This window comes from Gasterosteus aculeatus, unplaced genomic scaffold, assembly GCF_964276395.1.
Source record: "Gasterosteus aculeatus unplaced genomic scaffold, fGasAcu3.hap1.1 HAP1_SCAFFOLD_23, whole genome shotgun sequence".
Classification (NCBI taxonomy): domain Eukaryota; kingdom Metazoa; phylum Chordata; class Actinopteri; order Perciformes; family Gasterosteidae; genus Gasterosteus; species Gasterosteus aculeatus.
Genome location: NW_027554882.1, coordinates 310701 through 325559, shown reverse-complemented (window position 1 = coordinate 325559; position 14859 = coordinate 310701). Strand labels below are relative to the sequence as shown.

The window sequence follows — 14859 nt, the reverse complement described above, 5'->3', positions numbered from 1 at the left end:
ATCAACCAGATTTCAGCATTAATCATCACTGCGCTGGAGTCTCCAGTGGAGCACGTCTCAAATCAGCAAATCACTGTCTGAATCCAAAGTGAAATCAAGCACATTTCAGCAGGACTTTACACTTTTGCTTGTAAACAAATCAATGAGTTTTTGATGGCTGGTGCTGGGGAATGGGTTTGGCATTGGACAACCGCAGCTCAACCAGTCCCAACCACAAGAGGGATCACTGTTGCGACTGGGATATAAGGCTGCCTGCCACCTGATTCCGCAACTGACTTTGGTTTCTCTTCAATACGCATAAGTCTTTCGCCTTTTACTAAAGACTTCCGTGGAGAGGAACAACAATGAGTTGACCATATTTTTGGCAGGCTCTGCCAATTGGCTGAGCCTCATGTACTTGTGTGAAAAGAAAAGTAGTTGGACAGAGGCTCCTGACAATGGAGCACAAACAAAGTTGTGTTTACTTATCACTGGAGTCACTAGTGCAGCAAGTCTCAAATCACTGTCTGAATCCAAAGTGAAATCAACCAGATTTAAGCAGGATTTTACAGGGATTAATGGTCACTTTACTGGAGTCTCCGGTGGAGCACGTCTCAAATCAGCAAATCACTGTCTGAATTCATTGTGAAATCAACAAGATTTTCAGCAGGAATCATCACTGGAGTCACTAGTGGAGCCTTGCAGCAAGTCTCAAATCTCTGTCTGAATCCATTGTGAAATCAACAAGATTTTCAGCAGGACTTTACAGTGATTAATCATCACTGGAGTCTCTAGTGTCTGAAACAACAGTGAAATCAACCAGATTTCAGCAGGAGTTTACACTTTTGCTTGTAAACAAATCAATGATTTTAGCTTTTTTGAGGACGGGGGCAGCGTGGGGAGTGGGTTGTTAAGTAGCAAGCGACTGCTACGCCCAGTTGAAAGAACCGCACCGCGACAATTGAGATATGTGCTGGTACGTTGGGTCTGCAAACAAACAGTTTGGTGTTATCGCTTCTCGGCCTTTTGGCTAAGATCAAGTGTAGTATCTGTTCTTATCAGTTTAATATCTGATATGTCCTCTATACGAGGACTACATATTAAGCCGATTTTTAGCTCTGGGAGATGAAAAAGGGGCTTGCTCCGTTCACTCCAAGCATCGACCCGGTATTGCAGCACCTCCGGGAACGGTGCACCCTTTAAATTGTGGAAAATAAAAGAAATGGTAACCTGAATCAGTGGTGTGGTGTTGGAAATGATTTCTGCTTTGAGTAAAACAAGTCTCACCTCCACATAGTTTTTAAGACTGAGGCTTTTGGCAAGTGACTTATGCTTACTCATCAATAGTGCCTTTGTTTTGCAAGTCTCAAATCACTGATTTTAACTTCACCGATCTGTGAGGACGGTGCCATCTGCGAACCGTCACCACAAATGCTGTGACTGGGAATACCGTCCCTGCCTCTGTCACCACCAACTCATACTTACCTGGCAGGGGAGATACCATGATCAAGAAGGTGGTTCACCCAGGGCGAGGCTCAGTCATTGCACTGCGACTGTGCTGACCACTGCGAATTCCCCAAATGTGGGAATCTCGACTGCATAATTTGTGGTAGTGGGGGACTGCGTTCGCGCTCTCCCCTGATATTGAAGTCAAAGAAAAACCAGGTGTCCCGTTTAATCATCACTGTCTGAATCCCTAGTGAAATCAACCACATTTCAGCAGGATTTTACACGGATTAATCACCACTGCACTGGAGTCTCCAGTGGAGGGAGTCTACAATCACTGTCTGAATCCAAAGTGAGATCAAGCACATTTCAGCATTAATCATCACTGCGCTGGAGTCTCCAGTGGAGCACGTCTCAAATCAGCAAATCACTGTCTGAATCCAAAGTGAAATCAAGCACATTTCAGCAGGACTTTACACTTTTGCTTGTAAACAAATCAATGAGTTTTTGATGGCTGGTGCTGGGGAATGGGTTTGGCATTGGACAACCGCAGCTCAACCAGTCCCAACCACAAGAGGGATCACTGTTGCGACTGGGATATAAGGCTGCCTGCCACCTGATTCCGCAACTGACTTTGGTTTCTCTTCAATACGCATAAGTCTTTCGCCTTTTACTAAAGACTTCCGTGGAGAGGAACAACAATGAGTTGACCATATTTTTGGCAGGCTCTGCCAATTGGCTGAGCCTCATGTACTTGTGTGAAAAGAAAAGTAGTTGGACAGAGGCTCCTGACAATGGAGCACAAACAAAGTTGTGTTTACTTATCACTGGAGTCACTAGTGCAGCAAGTCTCAAATCACTGTCTGAATCCAAAGTGAAATCAACCAGATTTCAGCAGGATTTTACAGGGATTAATGGTCACTTTACTGGAGTCTCCGGTGGAGCACGTCTCAAATCAGCAAATCACTGTCTGAATTCATTGTGAAATCAACAAGATTTTCAGCAGGAATCATCACTGGAGTCACTAGTGGAGCCTTGCAGCAAGTCTCAAATCTCTGTCTGAATCCATTGTGAAATCAACAAGATTTTCAGCAGGACTTTGCAGAGATGAATCATCACTGGAGTCACTAGTGGAGCCTTGCAGCAAGTCTCAAATCTCTGTCTGAATCCATTGTGAAATCAACAAGATTTTCAGCAGGACTTTACAGTGATTAATCATCACTGGAGTCTCTAGTGTCTGAAACAACAGTGAAATCAACCAGATTTCAGCAGGAGTTTACACTTTTGCTTGTAAACAAATCAATGATTTTAGCTTTTTTGAGGACGGGGGCAGCGTGGGGAGTGGGTTGTTAAGTAGCAAGCGACTGCTACGCCCAGTTGAAAGAACCGCACCGCGACAATTGAGATATGTGCTGGTACGTTGGGTCTGCAAACAAACAGTTTGGTGTTATCGCTTCTCGGCCTTTTGGCTAAGATCAAGTGTAGTATCTGTTCTTATCAGTTTAATATCTGATATGTCCTCTATACGAGGACTACATATTAAGCCGATTTTTAGCTCTGGGAGATGAAAAAGGGGCTTGCTCCGTTCACTCCAAGCATCGACCCGGTATTGCAGCACCTCCGGGAACGGTGCACCCTTTAAATTGTGGAAAATAAAAGAAATGGTAACCTGAATCAGTGGTGTGGTGTTGGAAATGATTTCTGCTTTGAGTAAAACAAGTCTCACCTCCACATAGTTTTTAAGACTGAGGCTTTTGGCAAGTGACTTATGCTTACTCATCAATAGTGCCTTTGTTTTGCAAGTCTCAAATCACTGATTTTAACTTCACCGATCTGTGAGGACGGTGCCATCTGCGAACCGTCACCACAAATGCTGTGACTGGGAATACCGTCCCTGCCTCTGTCACCACCAACTCATACTTACCTGGCAGGGGAGATACCATGATCAAGAAGGTGGTTCACCCAGGGCGAGGCTCAGTCATTGCACTGCGACTGTGCTGACCACTGCGAATTCCCCAAATGTGGGAATCTCGACTGCATAATTTGTGGTAGTGGGGGACTGCGTTCGCGCTCTCCCCTGATATTGAAGTCAAAGAAAAACGAGGTGTCCCGTTTAATCATCACTGTCTGAATCCCTAGTGAAATCAACCACATTTCAGCAGGATTTTACACGGATTAATCACCACTGCACTGGAGTCTCCGGTGGAGGGAGTCTACAATCAGCAAATCACTGTCTGAATCCAAAGTGAAATCAACCAGATTTCAGCATTAATCATCACTGCGCTGGAGTCTCCAGTGGAGCACGTCTCAAATCAGCAAATCACTGTCTGAATCCAAAGTGAAATCAAGCACATTTCAGCAGGACTTTACACTTTTGCTTGTAAACAAATCAATGAGTTTTTGATGGCTGGTGCTGGGGAATGGGTTTGGCATTGGACAACCGCAGCTCAACCAGTCCCAACCACAAGAGGGATCACTGTTGCGACTGGGATATAAGGCTGCCTGCCACCTGATTCCGCAACTGACTTTGGTTTCTCTTCAATACGCATAAGTCTTTCGCCTTTTACTAAAGACTTCCGTGGAGAGGAACAACAATGAGTTGACCATATTTTTGGCAGGCTCTGCCAATTGGCTGAGCCTCATGTACTTGTGTGAAAAGAAAAGTAGTTGGACAGAGGCTCCTGACAATGGAGCACAAACAAAGTTGTGTTTACTTATCACTGGAGTCACTAGTGCAGCAAGTCTCAAATCACTGTCTGAATCCAAAGTGAAATCAACCAGATTTAAGCAGGATTTTACAGGGATTAATGGTCACTTTACTGGAGTCTCCGGTGGAGCACGTCTCAAATCAGCAAATCACTGTCTGAATTCATTGTGAAATCAACAAGATTTTCAGCAGGAATCATCACTGGAGTCACTAGTGGAGCCTTGCAGCAAGTCTCAAATCTCTGTCTGAATCCATTGTGAAATCAACAAGATTTTCAGCAGGACTTTACAGTGATTAATCATCACTGGAGTCTCTAGTGTCTGAAACAACAGTGAAATCAACCAGATTTCAGCAGGAGTTTACACTTTTGCTTGTAAACAAATCAATGATTTTAGCTTTTTTGAGGACGGGGGCAGCGTGGGGAGTGGGTTGTTAAGTAGCAAGCGACTGCTACGCCCAGTTGAAAGAACCGCACCGCGACAATTGAGATATGTGCTGGTACGTTGGGTCTGCAAACAAACAGTTTGGTGTTATCGCTTCTCGGCCTTTTGGCTAAGATCAAGTGTAGTATCTGTTCTTATCAGTTTAATATCTGATATGTCCTCTATACGAGGACTACATATTAAGCCGATTTTTAGCTCTGGGAGATGAAAAAGGGGCTTGCTCCGTTCACTCCAAGCATCGACCCGGTATTGCAGCACCTCCGGGAACGGTGCACCCTTTAAATTGTGGAAAATAAAAGAAATGGTAACCTGAATCAGTGGTGTGGTGTTGGAAATGATTTCTGCTTTGAGTAAAACAAGTCTCACCTCCACATAGTTTTTAAGACTGAGGCTTTTGGCAAGTGACTTATGCTTACTCATCAATAGTGCCTTTGTTTTGCAAGTCTCAAATCACTGATTTTAACTTCACCGATCTGTGAGGACGGTGCCATCTGCGAACCGTCACCACAAATGCTGTGACTGGGAATACCGTCCCTGCCTCTGTCACCACCAACTCATACTTACCTGGCAGGGGAGATACCATGATCAAGAAGGTGGTTCACCCAGGGCGAGGCTCAGTCATTGCACTGCGACTGTGCTGACCACTGCGAATTCCCCAAATGTGGGAATCTCGACTGCATAATTTGTGGTAGTGGGGGACTGCGTTCGCGCTCTCCCCTGATATTGAAGTCAAAGAAAAACCAGGTGTCCCGTTTAATCATCACTGTCTGAATCCCTAGTGAAATCAACCACATTTCAGCAGGATTTTACACGGATTAATCACCACTGCACTGGAGTCTCCAGTGGAGGGAGTCTACAATCACTGTCTGAATCCAAAGTGAGATCAAGCACATTTCAGCATTAATCATCACTGCGCTGGAGTCTCCAGTGGAGCACGTCTCAAATCAGCAAATCACTGTCTGAATCCAAAGTGAAATCAAGCACATTTCAGCAGGACTTTACACTTTTGCTTGTAAACAAATCAATGAGTTTTTGATGGCTGGTGCTGGGGAATGGGTTTGGCATTGGACAACCGCAGCTCAACCAGTCCCAACCACAAGAGGGATCACTGTTGCGACTGGGATATAAGGCTGCCTGCCACCTGATTCCGCAACTGACTTTGGTTTCTCTTCAATACGCATAAGTCTTTCGCCTTTTACTAAAGACTTCCGTGGAGAGGAACAACAATGAGTTGACCATATTTTTGGCAGGCTCTGCCAATTGGCTGAGCCTCATGTACTTGTGTGAAAAGAAAAGTAGTTGGACAGAGGCTCCTGACAATGGAGCACAAACAAAGTTGTGTTTACTTATCACTGGAGTCACTAGTGCAGCAAGTCTCAAATCACTGTCTGAATCCAAAGTGAAATCAACCAGATTTAAGCAGGATTTTACAGGGATTAATGGTCACTTTACTGGAGTCTCCGGTGGAGCACGTCTCAAATCAGCAAATCACTGTCTGAATTCATTGTGAAATCAACAAGATTTTCAGCAGGAATCATCACTGGAGTCACTAGTGGAGCCTTGCAGCAAGTCTCAAATCTCTGTCTGAATCCATTGTGAAATCAACAAGATTTTCAGCAGGACTTTACAGTGATTAATCATCACTGGAGTCTCTAGTGTCTGAAACAACAGTGAAATCAACCAGATTTCAGCAGGAGTTTACACTTTTGCTTGTAAACAAATCAATGATTTTAGCTTTTTTGAGGACGGGGGCAGCGTGGGGAGTGGGTTGTTAAGTAGCAAGCGACTGCTACGCCCAGTTGAAAGAACCGCACCGCGACAATTGAGATATGTGCTGGTACGTTGGGTCTGCAAACAAACAGTTTGGTGTTATCGCTTCTCGGCCTTTTGGCTAAGATCAAGTGTAGTATCTGTTCTTATCAGTTTAATATCTGATATGTCCTCTATACGAGGACTACATATTAAGCCGATTTTTAGCTCTGGGAGATGAAAAAGGGGCTTGCTCCGTTCACTCCAAGCATCGACCCGGTATTGCAGCACCTCCGGGAACGGTGCACCCTTTAAATTGTGGAAAATAAAAGAAATGGTAACCTGAATCAGTGGTGTGGTGTTGGAAATGATTTCTGCTTTGAGTAAAACAAGTCTCACCTCCACATAGTTTTTAAGACTGAGGCTTTTGGCAAGTGACTTATGCTTACTCATCAATAGTGCCTTTGTTTTGCAAGTCTCAAATCACTGATTTTAACTTCACCGATCTGTGAGGACGGTGCCATCTGCGAACCGTCACCACAAATGCTGTGACTGGGAATACCGTCCCTGCCTCTGTCACCACCAACTCATACTTACCTGGCAGGGGAGATACCATGATCAAGAAGGTGGTTCACCCAGGGCGAGGCTCAGTCATTGCACTGCGACTGTGCTGACCACTGCGAATTCCCCAAATGTGGGAATCTCGACTGCATAATTTGTGGTAGTGGGGGACTGCGTTCGCGCTCTCCCCTGATATTGAAGTCAAAGAAAAACCAGGTGTCCCGTTTAATCATCACTGTCTGAATCCCTAGTGAAATCAACCACATTTCAGCAGGATTTTACACGGATTAATCACCACTGCACTGGAGTCTCCAGTGGAGGGAGTCTACAATCACTGTCTGAATCCAAAGTGAGATCAAGCACATTTCAGCATTAATCATCACTGCGCTGGAGTCTCCAGTGGAGCACGTCTCAAATCAGCAAATCACTGTCTGAATCCAAAGTGAAATCAAGCACATTTCAGCAGGACTTTACACTTTTGCTTGTAAACAAATCAATGAGTTTTTGATGGCTGGTGCTGGGGAATGGGTTTGGCATTGGACAACCGCAGCTCAACCAGTCCCAACCACAAGAGGGATCACTGTTGCGACTGGGATATAAGGCTGCCTGCCACCTGATTCCGCAACTGACTTTGGTTTCTCTTCAATACGCATAAGTCTTTCGCCTTTTACTAAAGACTTCCGTGGAGAGGAACAACAATGAGTTGACCATATTTTTGGCAGGCTCTGCCAATTGGCTGAGCCTCATGTACTTGTGTGAAAAGAAAAGTAGTTGGACAGAGGCTCCTGACAATGGAGCACAAACAAAGTTGTGTTTACTTATCACTGGAGTCACTAGTGCAGCAAGTCTCAAATCACTGTCTGAATCCAAAGTGAAATCAACCAGATTTAAGCAGGATTTTACAGGGATTAATGGTCACTTTACTGGAGTCTCCGGTGGAGCACGTCTCAAATCAGCAAATCACTGTCTGAATTCATTGTGAAATCAACAAGATTTTCAGCAGGAATCATCACTGGAGTCACTAGTGGAGCCTTGCAGCAAGTCTCAAATCTCTGTCTGAATCCATTGTGAAATCAACAAGATTTTCAGCAGGACTTTACAGTGATTAATCATCACTGGAGTCTCTAGTGTCTGAAACAACAGTGAAATCAACCAGATTTCAGCAGGAGTTTACACTTTTGCTTGTAAACAAATCAATGATTTTAGCTTTTTTGAGGACGGGGGCAGCGTGGGGAGTGGGTTGTTAAGTAGCAAGCGACTGCTACGCCCAGTTGAAAGAACCGCACCGCGACAATTGAGATATGTGCTGGTACGTTGGGTCTGCAAACAAACAGTTTGGTGTTATCGCTTCTCGGCCTTTTGGCTAAGATCAAGTGTAGTATCTGTTCTTATCAGTTTAATATCTGATATGTCCTCTATACGAGGACTACATATTAAGCCGATTTTTAGCTCTGGGAGATGAAAAAGGGGCTTGCTCCGTTCACTCCAAGCATCGACCCGGTATTGCAGCACCTCCGGGAACGGTGCACCCTTTAAATTGTGGAAAATAAAAGAAATGGTAACCTGAATCAGTGGTGTGGTGTTGGAAATGATTTCTGCTTTGAGTAAAACAAGTCTCACCTCCACATAGTTTTTAAGACTGAGGCTTTTGGCAAGTGACTTATGCTTACTCATCAATAGTGCCTTTGTTTTGCAAGTCTCAAATCACTGATTTTAACTTCACCGATCTGTGAGGACGGTGCCATCTGCGAACCGTCACCACAAATGCTGTGACTGGGAATACCGTCCCTGCCTCTGTCACCACCAACTCATACTTACCTGGCAGGGGAGATACCATGATCAAGAAGGTGGTTCACCCAGGGCGAGGCTCAGTCATTGCACTGCGACTGTGCTGACCACTGCGAATTCCCCAAATGTGGGAATCTCGACTGCATAATTTGTGGTAGTGGGGGACTGCGTTCGCGCTCTCCCCTGATATTGAAGTCAAAGAAAAACCAGGTGTCCCGTTTAATCATCACTGTCTGAATCCCTAGTGAAATCAACCACATTTCAGCAGGATTTTACACGGATTAATCACCACTGCACTGGAGTCTCCAGTGGAGGGAGTCTACAATCACTGTCTGAATCCAAAGTGAGATCAAGCACATTTCAGCATTAATCATCACTGCGCTGGAGTCTCCAGTGGAGCACGTCTCAAATCAGCAAATCACTGTCTGAATCCAAAGTGAAATCAAGCACATTTCAGCAGGACTTTACACTTTTGCTTGTAAACAAATCAATGAGTTTTTGATGGCTGGTGCTGGGGAATGGGTTTGGCATTGGACAACCGCAGCTCAACCAGTCCCAACCACAAGAGGGATCACTGTTGCGACTGGGATATAAGGCTGCCTGCCACCTGATTCCGCAACTGACTTTGGTTTCTCTTCAATACGCATAAGTCTTTCGCCTTTTACTAAAGACTTCCGTGGAGAGGAACAACAATGAGTTGACCATATTTTTGGCAGGCTCTGCCAATTGGCTGAGCCTCATGTACTTGTGTGAAAAGAAAAGTAGTTGGACAGAGGCTCCTGACAATGGAGCACAAACAAAGTTGTGTTTACTTATCACTGGAGTCACTAGTGCAGCAAGTCTCAAATCACTGTCTGAATCCAAAGTGAAATCAACCAGATTTCAGCAGGATTTTACAGGGATTAATGGTCACTTTACTGGAGTCTCCGGTGGAGCACGTCTCAAATCAGCAAATCACTGTCTGAATTCATTGTGAAATCAACAAGATTTTCAGCAGGAATCATCACTGGAGTCACTAGTGGAGCCTTGCAGCAAGTCTCAAATCTCTGTCTGAATCCATTGTGAAATCAACAAGATTTTCAGCAGGACTTTGCAGAGATGAATCATCACTGGAGTCACTAGTGGAGCCTTGCAGCAAGTCTCAAATCTCTGTCTGAATCCATTGTGAAATCAACAAGATTTTCAGCAGGACTTTACAGTGATTAATCATCACTGGAGTCTCTAGTGTCTGAAACAACAGTGAAATCAACCAGATTTCAGCAGGAGTTTACACTTTTGCTTGTAAACAAATCAATGATTTTAGCTTTTTTGAGGACGGGGGCAGCGTGGGGAGTGGGTTGTTAAGTAGCAAGCGACTGCTACGCCCAGTTGAAAGAACCGCACCGCGACAATTGAGATATGTGCTGGTACGTTGGGTCTGCAAACAAACAGTTTGGTGTTATCGCTTCTCGGCCTTTTGGCTAAGATCAAGTGTAGTATCTGTTCTTATCAGTTTAATATCTGATATGTCCTCTATACGAGGACTACATATTAAGCCGATTTTTAGCTCTGGGAGATGAAAAAGGGGCTTGCTCCGTTCACTCCAAGCATCGACCCGGTATTGCAGCACCTCCGGGAACGGTGCACCCTTTAAATTGTGGAAAATAAAAGAAATGGTAACCTGAATCAGTGGTGTGGTGTTGGAAATGATTTCTGCTTTGAGTAAAACAAGTCTCACCTCCACATAGTTTTTAAGACTGAGGCTTTTGGCAAGTGACTTATGCTTACTCATCAATAGTGCCTTTGTTTTGCAAGTCTCAAATCACTGATTTTAACTTCACCGATCTGTGAGGACGGTGCCATCTGCGAACCGTCACCACAAATGCTGTGACTGGGAATACCGTCCCTGCCTCTGTCACCACCAACTCATACTTACCTGGCAGGGGAGATACCATGATCAAGAAGGTGGTTCACCCAGGGCGAGGCTCAGTCATTGCACTGCGACTGTGCTGACCACTGCGAATTCCCCAAATGTGGGAATCTCGACTGCATAATTTGTGGTAGTGGGGGACTGCGTTCGCGCTCTCCCCTGATATTGAAGTCAAAGAAAAACCAGGTGTCCCGTTTAATCATCACTGTCTGAATCCCTAGTGAAATCAACCACATTTCAGCAGGATTTTACACGGATTAATCACCACTGCACTGGAGTCTCCGGTGGAGGGAGTCTACAATCAGCAAATCACTGTCTGAATCCAAAGTGAAATCAACCAGATTTCAGCATTAATCATCACTGCGCTGGAGTCTCCAGTGGAGCACGTCTCAAATCAGCAAATCACTGTCTGAATCCAAAGTAAAATCAAGCACATTTCAGCAGGACTTTACACTTTTGCTTGTAAACAAATCAATGAGTTTTTGATGGCTGGTGCTGGGGAATGGGTTTGGCATTGGACAACCGCAGCTCAACCAGTCCCAACCACAAGAGGGATCACTGTTGCGACTGGGATATAAGGCTGCCTGTCACCTGATTCCGCAACTGACTTTGGTTTCTCTTCAATACGCATAAGTCTTTCGCCTTTTACTAAAGACTTCCGTGGAGAGGAACAACAATGAGTTGACCATATTTTTGGCAGGCTCTGCCAATTGGCTGAGCCTCATGTACTTGTGTGAAAAGAAAAGTAGTTGGACAGAGGCTCCTGACAATGGAGCACAAACAAAGTTGTGTTTACTTATCACTGGAGTCACTAGTGCAGCAAGTCTCAAATCACTGTCTGAATCCAAAGTGAAATCAACCAGATTTCAGCAGGATTTTACAGGGATTAATGGTCACTTTACTGGAGTCTCCGGTGGAGCACGTCTCAAATCAGCAAATCACTGTCTGAATTCATTGTGAAATCAACAAGATTTTCAGCAGGAATCATCACTGGAGTCACTAGTGGAGCCTTGCAGCAAGTCTCAAATCCCTGTCTGAATCCATTGTGAAATCAACAAGATTTTCAGCAGGACTTTACAGTGATTAATCATCACTGGAGTCTCTAGTGTCTGAAACAACAGTGAAATCAACCAGATTTCAGCAGGAGTTTACACTTTTGCTTGTAAACAAATCAATGATTTTAGCTTTTTTGAGGACGGGGGCAGCGTGGGGAGTGGGTTGTTAAGTAGCAAGCGACTGCTACGCCCAGTTGAAAGAACCGCACCGCGACAATTGAGATATGTGCTGGTACGTTGGGTCTGCAAACAAACAGTTTGGTGTTATCGCTTCTCGGCCTTTTGGCTAAGATCAAGTGTAGTATCTGTTCTTATCAGTTTAATATCTGATATGTCCTCTATACGAGGACTACATATTAAGCCGATTTTTAGCTCTGGGAGATGAAAAAGGGGCTTGCTCCGTTCACTCCAAGCATCGACCCGGTATTGCAGCACCTCCGGGAACGGTGCACCCTTTAAATTGTGGAAAATAAAAGAAATGGTAACCTGAATCAGTGGTGTGGTGTTGGAAATGATTTCTGCTTTGAGTAAAACAAGTCTCACCTCCACATAGTTTTTAAGACTGAGGCTTTTGGCAAGTGACTTATGCTTACTCATCAATAGTGCCTTTGTTTTGCAAGTCTCAAATCACTGATTTTAACTTCACCGATCTGTGAGGACGGTGCCATCTGCGAACCGTCACCACAAATGCTGTGACTGGGAATACCGTCCCTGCCTCTGTCACCACCAACTCATACTTACCTGGCAGGGGAGATACCATGATCAAGAAGGTGGTTCACCCAGGGCGAGGCTCAGTCATTGCACTGCGACTGTGCTGACCACTGCGAATTCCCCAAATGTGGGAATCTCGACTGCATAATTTGTGGTAGTGGGGGACTGCGTTCGCGCTCTCCCCTGATATTGAAGTCAAAGAAAAACCAGGTGTCCCGTTTAATCATCACTGTCTGAATCCCTAGTGAAATCAACCACATTTCAGCAGGATTTTACACGGATTAATCACCACTGCACTGGAGTCTCCGGTGGAGGGAGTCTACAATCAGCAAATCACTGTCTGAATCCAAAGTGAAATCAACCAGATTTCAGCAGGATTTTACAGGGATTAATGGTCACTTTACTGGAGTCTCCGGTGGAGCACGTCTCAAATCAGCAAATCACTGTCTGAATTCATTGTGAAATCAACAAGATTTTCAGCAGGAATCATCACTGGAGTCACTAGTGGAGCCTTGCAGCAAGTCTCAAATCTCTGTCTGAATCCATTGTGAAATCAACAAGATTTTCAGCAGGACTTTGCAGAGATGAATCATCACTGGAGTCACTAGTGGAGCCTTGCAGCAAGTCTCAAATCTCTGTCTGAATCCATTGTGAAATCAACAAGATTTTCAGCAGGACTTTACAGTGATTAATCATCACTGGAGTCTCTAGTGTCTGAAACAACAGTGAAATCAATCAGATTTCAGCAGGAGTTTACACTTTTGCTTGTAAACAAATCAATGATTTTAGCTTTTTTGAGGACGGGGGCAGCGTGGGGAGTGGGTTGTTAAGTAGCAAGCGACTGCTACGCCCAGTTGAAAGAACCGCACCGCGACAATTGAGATATGTGCTGGTACGTTGGGTCTGCAAACAAACAGTTTGGTGTTATCGCTTCTCGGCCTTTTGGCTAAGATCAAGTGTAGTATCTGTTCTTATCAGTTTAATATCTGATATGTCCTCTATACGAGGACTACATATTAAGCCGATTTTTAGCTCTGGGAGATGAAAAGGGGGCTTGCTCCGTTCACTCCAAGCATCGACCCGGTATTGCAGCACCTCCGGGAACGGTGCACCCTTTAAATTGTGGAAAATAAAAGAAATGGTAACCTGAATCAGTGGTGTGGTGTTGGAAATGATTTCTGCTTTGAGTAAAACAAGTCTCACCTCCACATAGTTTTTAAGACTGAGGCTTTTGGCAAGTGACTTATGCTTACTCATCAATAGTGCCTTTGTTTTGCAAGTCTCAAATCACTGATTTTAACTTCACCGGTCTGTGAGGACGGTGCCATCTGCGAACCGTCACCACAAATGCTGTGACTGGGAATACCGTCCCTGCCTCTGTCACCACCAACTCGTACTTACCTGGCAGGGGAGATACCATGATCAAGAAGGTGGTTCACCCAGGGCGAGGCTCAGTCATTGCACTGCGACTGTGCTGACCACTGCGAATTCCCCAAATGTGGGAATCTCGACTGCATAATTTGTGGTAGTGGGGGACTGCGTTCGCGCTCTCCCCTGATATTGAAGTCAAAGAAAAACCAGGTGTCCCGTTTAATCATCACTGTCTGAATCCCTAGTGAAATCAACCACATTTCAGCAGGATTTTACACGGATTAATCACCACTGCACTGGAGTCTCCGGTGGAGGGAGTCTACAATCAGCAAATCACTGTCTGAATCCAAAGTGAAATCAACCAGATTTCAGCAGGATTTTACAGGGATTAATGGTCACTTTACTGGAGTCTCCGGTGGAGCACGTCTCAAATCAGCAAATCACTGTCTGAATTCATTGTGAAATCAACAAGATTTTCAGCAGGAATCATCACTGGAGTCACTAGTGGAGCCTTGCAGCAAGTCTCAAATCTCTGTCTGAATCCATTGTGAAATCAACAAGATTTTCAGCAGGACTTTGCAGAGATGAATCATCACTGGAGTCACTAGTGGAGCCTTGCAGCAAGTCTCAAATCTCTGTCTGAATCCATTGTGAAATCAACAAGATTTTCAGCAGGACTTTACAGTGATTAATCATCACTGGAGTCTCTAGTGTCTGAAACAACAGTGAAATCAATCAGATTTCAGCAGGAGTTTACACTTTTGCTTGTAAACAAATCAATGATTTTAGCTTTTTTGAGGACGGGGGCAGCGTGGGGAGTGGGTTGTTAAGTAGCAAGCGACTGCTACGCCCAGTTGAAAGAACCGCACCGCGACAATTGAGATATGTGCTGGTACGTTGGGTCTGCAAACAAACAGTTTGGTGTTATCGCTTCTCGGCCTTTTGGCTAAGATCAAGTGTAGTATCTGTTCTTATCAGTTTAATATCTGATATGTCCTCTATACGAGGACTACATATTAAGCCGATTTTTAGCTCTGGGAGATGAAAAAGGGGCTTGCTCCGTTCACTCCAAGCATCGACCCGGTATTGCAGCACCTCTGGGAACGGTGCACCCTTTAAATTGTGGAAAATAAAAGAAAT

At 44.7% G+C, this 14859-nt stretch overlaps 24 non-coding genes across 24 annotated transcripts; all 24 read left to right on the top strand.

Annotated features, from left to right (window-relative positions):
• Positions 1-272: 272 nt before the first annotated feature.
• LOC144392565 (U5 spliceosomal RNA) lies at positions 273-387 on the top strand. Its single transcript, XR_013455949.1, has one exon. It is a non-coding gene; the product is annotated as a U5 spliceosomal RNA (small nuclear RNA).
• A 602-nt stretch (positions 388-989) lies between these two features.
• On the top strand, positions 990-1180 carry LOC144392325 (U2 spliceosomal RNA). Its single transcript, XR_013455712.1, has one exon. It is a non-coding gene; the product is annotated as a U2 spliceosomal RNA (small nuclear RNA).
• Positions 1181-1456: 276 nt separating this feature from the next.
• Positions 1457-1620, top strand: LOC144392083 (U1 spliceosomal RNA). Its single transcript, XR_013455471.1, has one exon. It is a non-coding gene; the product is annotated as a U1 spliceosomal RNA (small nuclear RNA).
• Positions 1621-2054: 434 nt separating this feature from the next.
• On the top strand, positions 2055-2169 carry LOC144392564 (U5 spliceosomal RNA). Its single transcript, XR_013455948.1, has one exon. It is a non-coding gene; the product is annotated as a U5 spliceosomal RNA (small nuclear RNA).
• A 705-nt stretch (positions 2170-2874) lies between these two features.
• LOC144392324 (U2 spliceosomal RNA) lies at positions 2875-3065 on the top strand. The gene has a single exon (XR_013455711.1). It is a non-coding gene; the product is annotated as a U2 spliceosomal RNA (small nuclear RNA).
• A 276-nt stretch (positions 3066-3341) lies between these two features.
• LOC144392071 (U1 spliceosomal RNA) lies at positions 3342-3505 on the top strand. Its single transcript, XR_013455459.1, has one exon. It is a non-coding gene; the product is annotated as a U1 spliceosomal RNA (small nuclear RNA).
• A 442-nt stretch (positions 3506-3947) lies between these two features.
• Positions 3948-4062, top strand: LOC144392563 (U5 spliceosomal RNA). Its single transcript, XR_013455946.1, has one exon. It is a non-coding gene; the product is annotated as a U5 spliceosomal RNA (small nuclear RNA).
• A 602-nt stretch (positions 4063-4664) lies between these two features.
• On the top strand, positions 4665-4855 carry LOC144392323 (U2 spliceosomal RNA). Its single transcript, XR_013455710.1, has one exon. It is a non-coding gene; the product is annotated as a U2 spliceosomal RNA (small nuclear RNA).
• Positions 4856-5131: 276 nt separating this feature from the next.
• Positions 5132-5295, top strand: LOC144392059 (U1 spliceosomal RNA). The gene has a single exon (XR_013455447.1). It is a non-coding gene; the product is annotated as a U1 spliceosomal RNA (small nuclear RNA).
• A 434-nt stretch (positions 5296-5729) lies between these two features.
• LOC144392561 (U5 spliceosomal RNA) lies at positions 5730-5844 on the top strand. Its single transcript, XR_013455944.1, has one exon. It is a non-coding gene; the product is annotated as a U5 spliceosomal RNA (small nuclear RNA).
• Positions 5845-6446: 602 nt separating this feature from the next.
• LOC144392321 (U2 spliceosomal RNA) lies at positions 6447-6637 on the top strand. The gene has a single exon (XR_013455707.1). It is a non-coding gene; the product is annotated as a U2 spliceosomal RNA (small nuclear RNA).
• A 276-nt stretch (positions 6638-6913) lies between these two features.
• LOC144392047 (U1 spliceosomal RNA) lies at positions 6914-7077 on the top strand. Its single transcript, XR_013455435.1, has one exon. It is a non-coding gene; the product is annotated as a U1 spliceosomal RNA (small nuclear RNA).
• A 434-nt stretch (positions 7078-7511) lies between these two features.
• LOC144392560 (U5 spliceosomal RNA) lies at positions 7512-7626 on the top strand. Its single transcript, XR_013455943.1, has one exon. It is a non-coding gene; the product is annotated as a U5 spliceosomal RNA (small nuclear RNA).
• A 602-nt stretch (positions 7627-8228) lies between these two features.
• On the top strand, positions 8229-8419 carry LOC144392320 (U2 spliceosomal RNA). The gene has a single exon (XR_013455706.1). It is a non-coding gene; the product is annotated as a U2 spliceosomal RNA (small nuclear RNA).
• Positions 8420-8695: 276 nt separating this feature from the next.
• Positions 8696-8859, top strand: LOC144392035 (U1 spliceosomal RNA). Its single transcript, XR_013455422.1, has one exon. It is a non-coding gene; the product is annotated as a U1 spliceosomal RNA (small nuclear RNA).
• Positions 8860-9293: 434 nt separating this feature from the next.
• On the top strand, positions 9294-9408 carry LOC144392559 (U5 spliceosomal RNA). Its single transcript, XR_013455942.1, has one exon. It is a non-coding gene; the product is annotated as a U5 spliceosomal RNA (small nuclear RNA).
• A 705-nt stretch (positions 9409-10113) lies between these two features.
• LOC144392319 (U2 spliceosomal RNA) lies at positions 10114-10304 on the top strand. Its single transcript, XR_013455705.1, has one exon. It is a non-coding gene; the product is annotated as a U2 spliceosomal RNA (small nuclear RNA).
• Positions 10305-10580: 276 nt separating this feature from the next.
• On the top strand, positions 10581-10744 carry LOC144392023 (U1 spliceosomal RNA). Its single transcript, XR_013455410.1, has one exon. It is a non-coding gene; the product is annotated as a U1 spliceosomal RNA (small nuclear RNA).
• Positions 10745-11186: 442 nt separating this feature from the next.
• Positions 11187-11301, top strand: LOC144392557 (U5 spliceosomal RNA). The gene has a single exon (XR_013455941.1). It is a non-coding gene; the product is annotated as a U5 spliceosomal RNA (small nuclear RNA).
• Positions 11302-11903: 602 nt separating this feature from the next.
• Positions 11904-12094, top strand: LOC144392318 (U2 spliceosomal RNA). Its single transcript, XR_013455704.1, has one exon. It is a non-coding gene; the product is annotated as a U2 spliceosomal RNA (small nuclear RNA).
• Positions 12095-12370: 276 nt separating this feature from the next.
• LOC144392010 (U1 spliceosomal RNA) lies at positions 12371-12534 on the top strand. The gene has a single exon (XR_013455397.1). It is a non-coding gene; the product is annotated as a U1 spliceosomal RNA (small nuclear RNA).
• A 740-nt stretch (positions 12535-13274) lies between these two features.
• Positions 13275-13465, top strand: LOC144392457 (U2 spliceosomal RNA). The gene has a single exon (XR_013455845.1). It is a non-coding gene; the product is annotated as a U2 spliceosomal RNA (small nuclear RNA).
• Positions 13466-13741: 276 nt separating this feature from the next.
• Positions 13742-13905, top strand: LOC144392269 (U1 spliceosomal RNA). The gene has a single exon (XR_013455656.1). It is a non-coding gene; the product is annotated as a U1 spliceosomal RNA (small nuclear RNA).
• A 740-nt stretch (positions 13906-14645) lies between these two features.
• LOC144392464 (U2 spliceosomal RNA) lies at positions 14646-14836 on the top strand. Its single transcript, XR_013455852.1, has one exon. It is a non-coding gene; the product is annotated as a U2 spliceosomal RNA (small nuclear RNA).
• Positions 14837-14859: the final 23 nt, after the last annotated feature.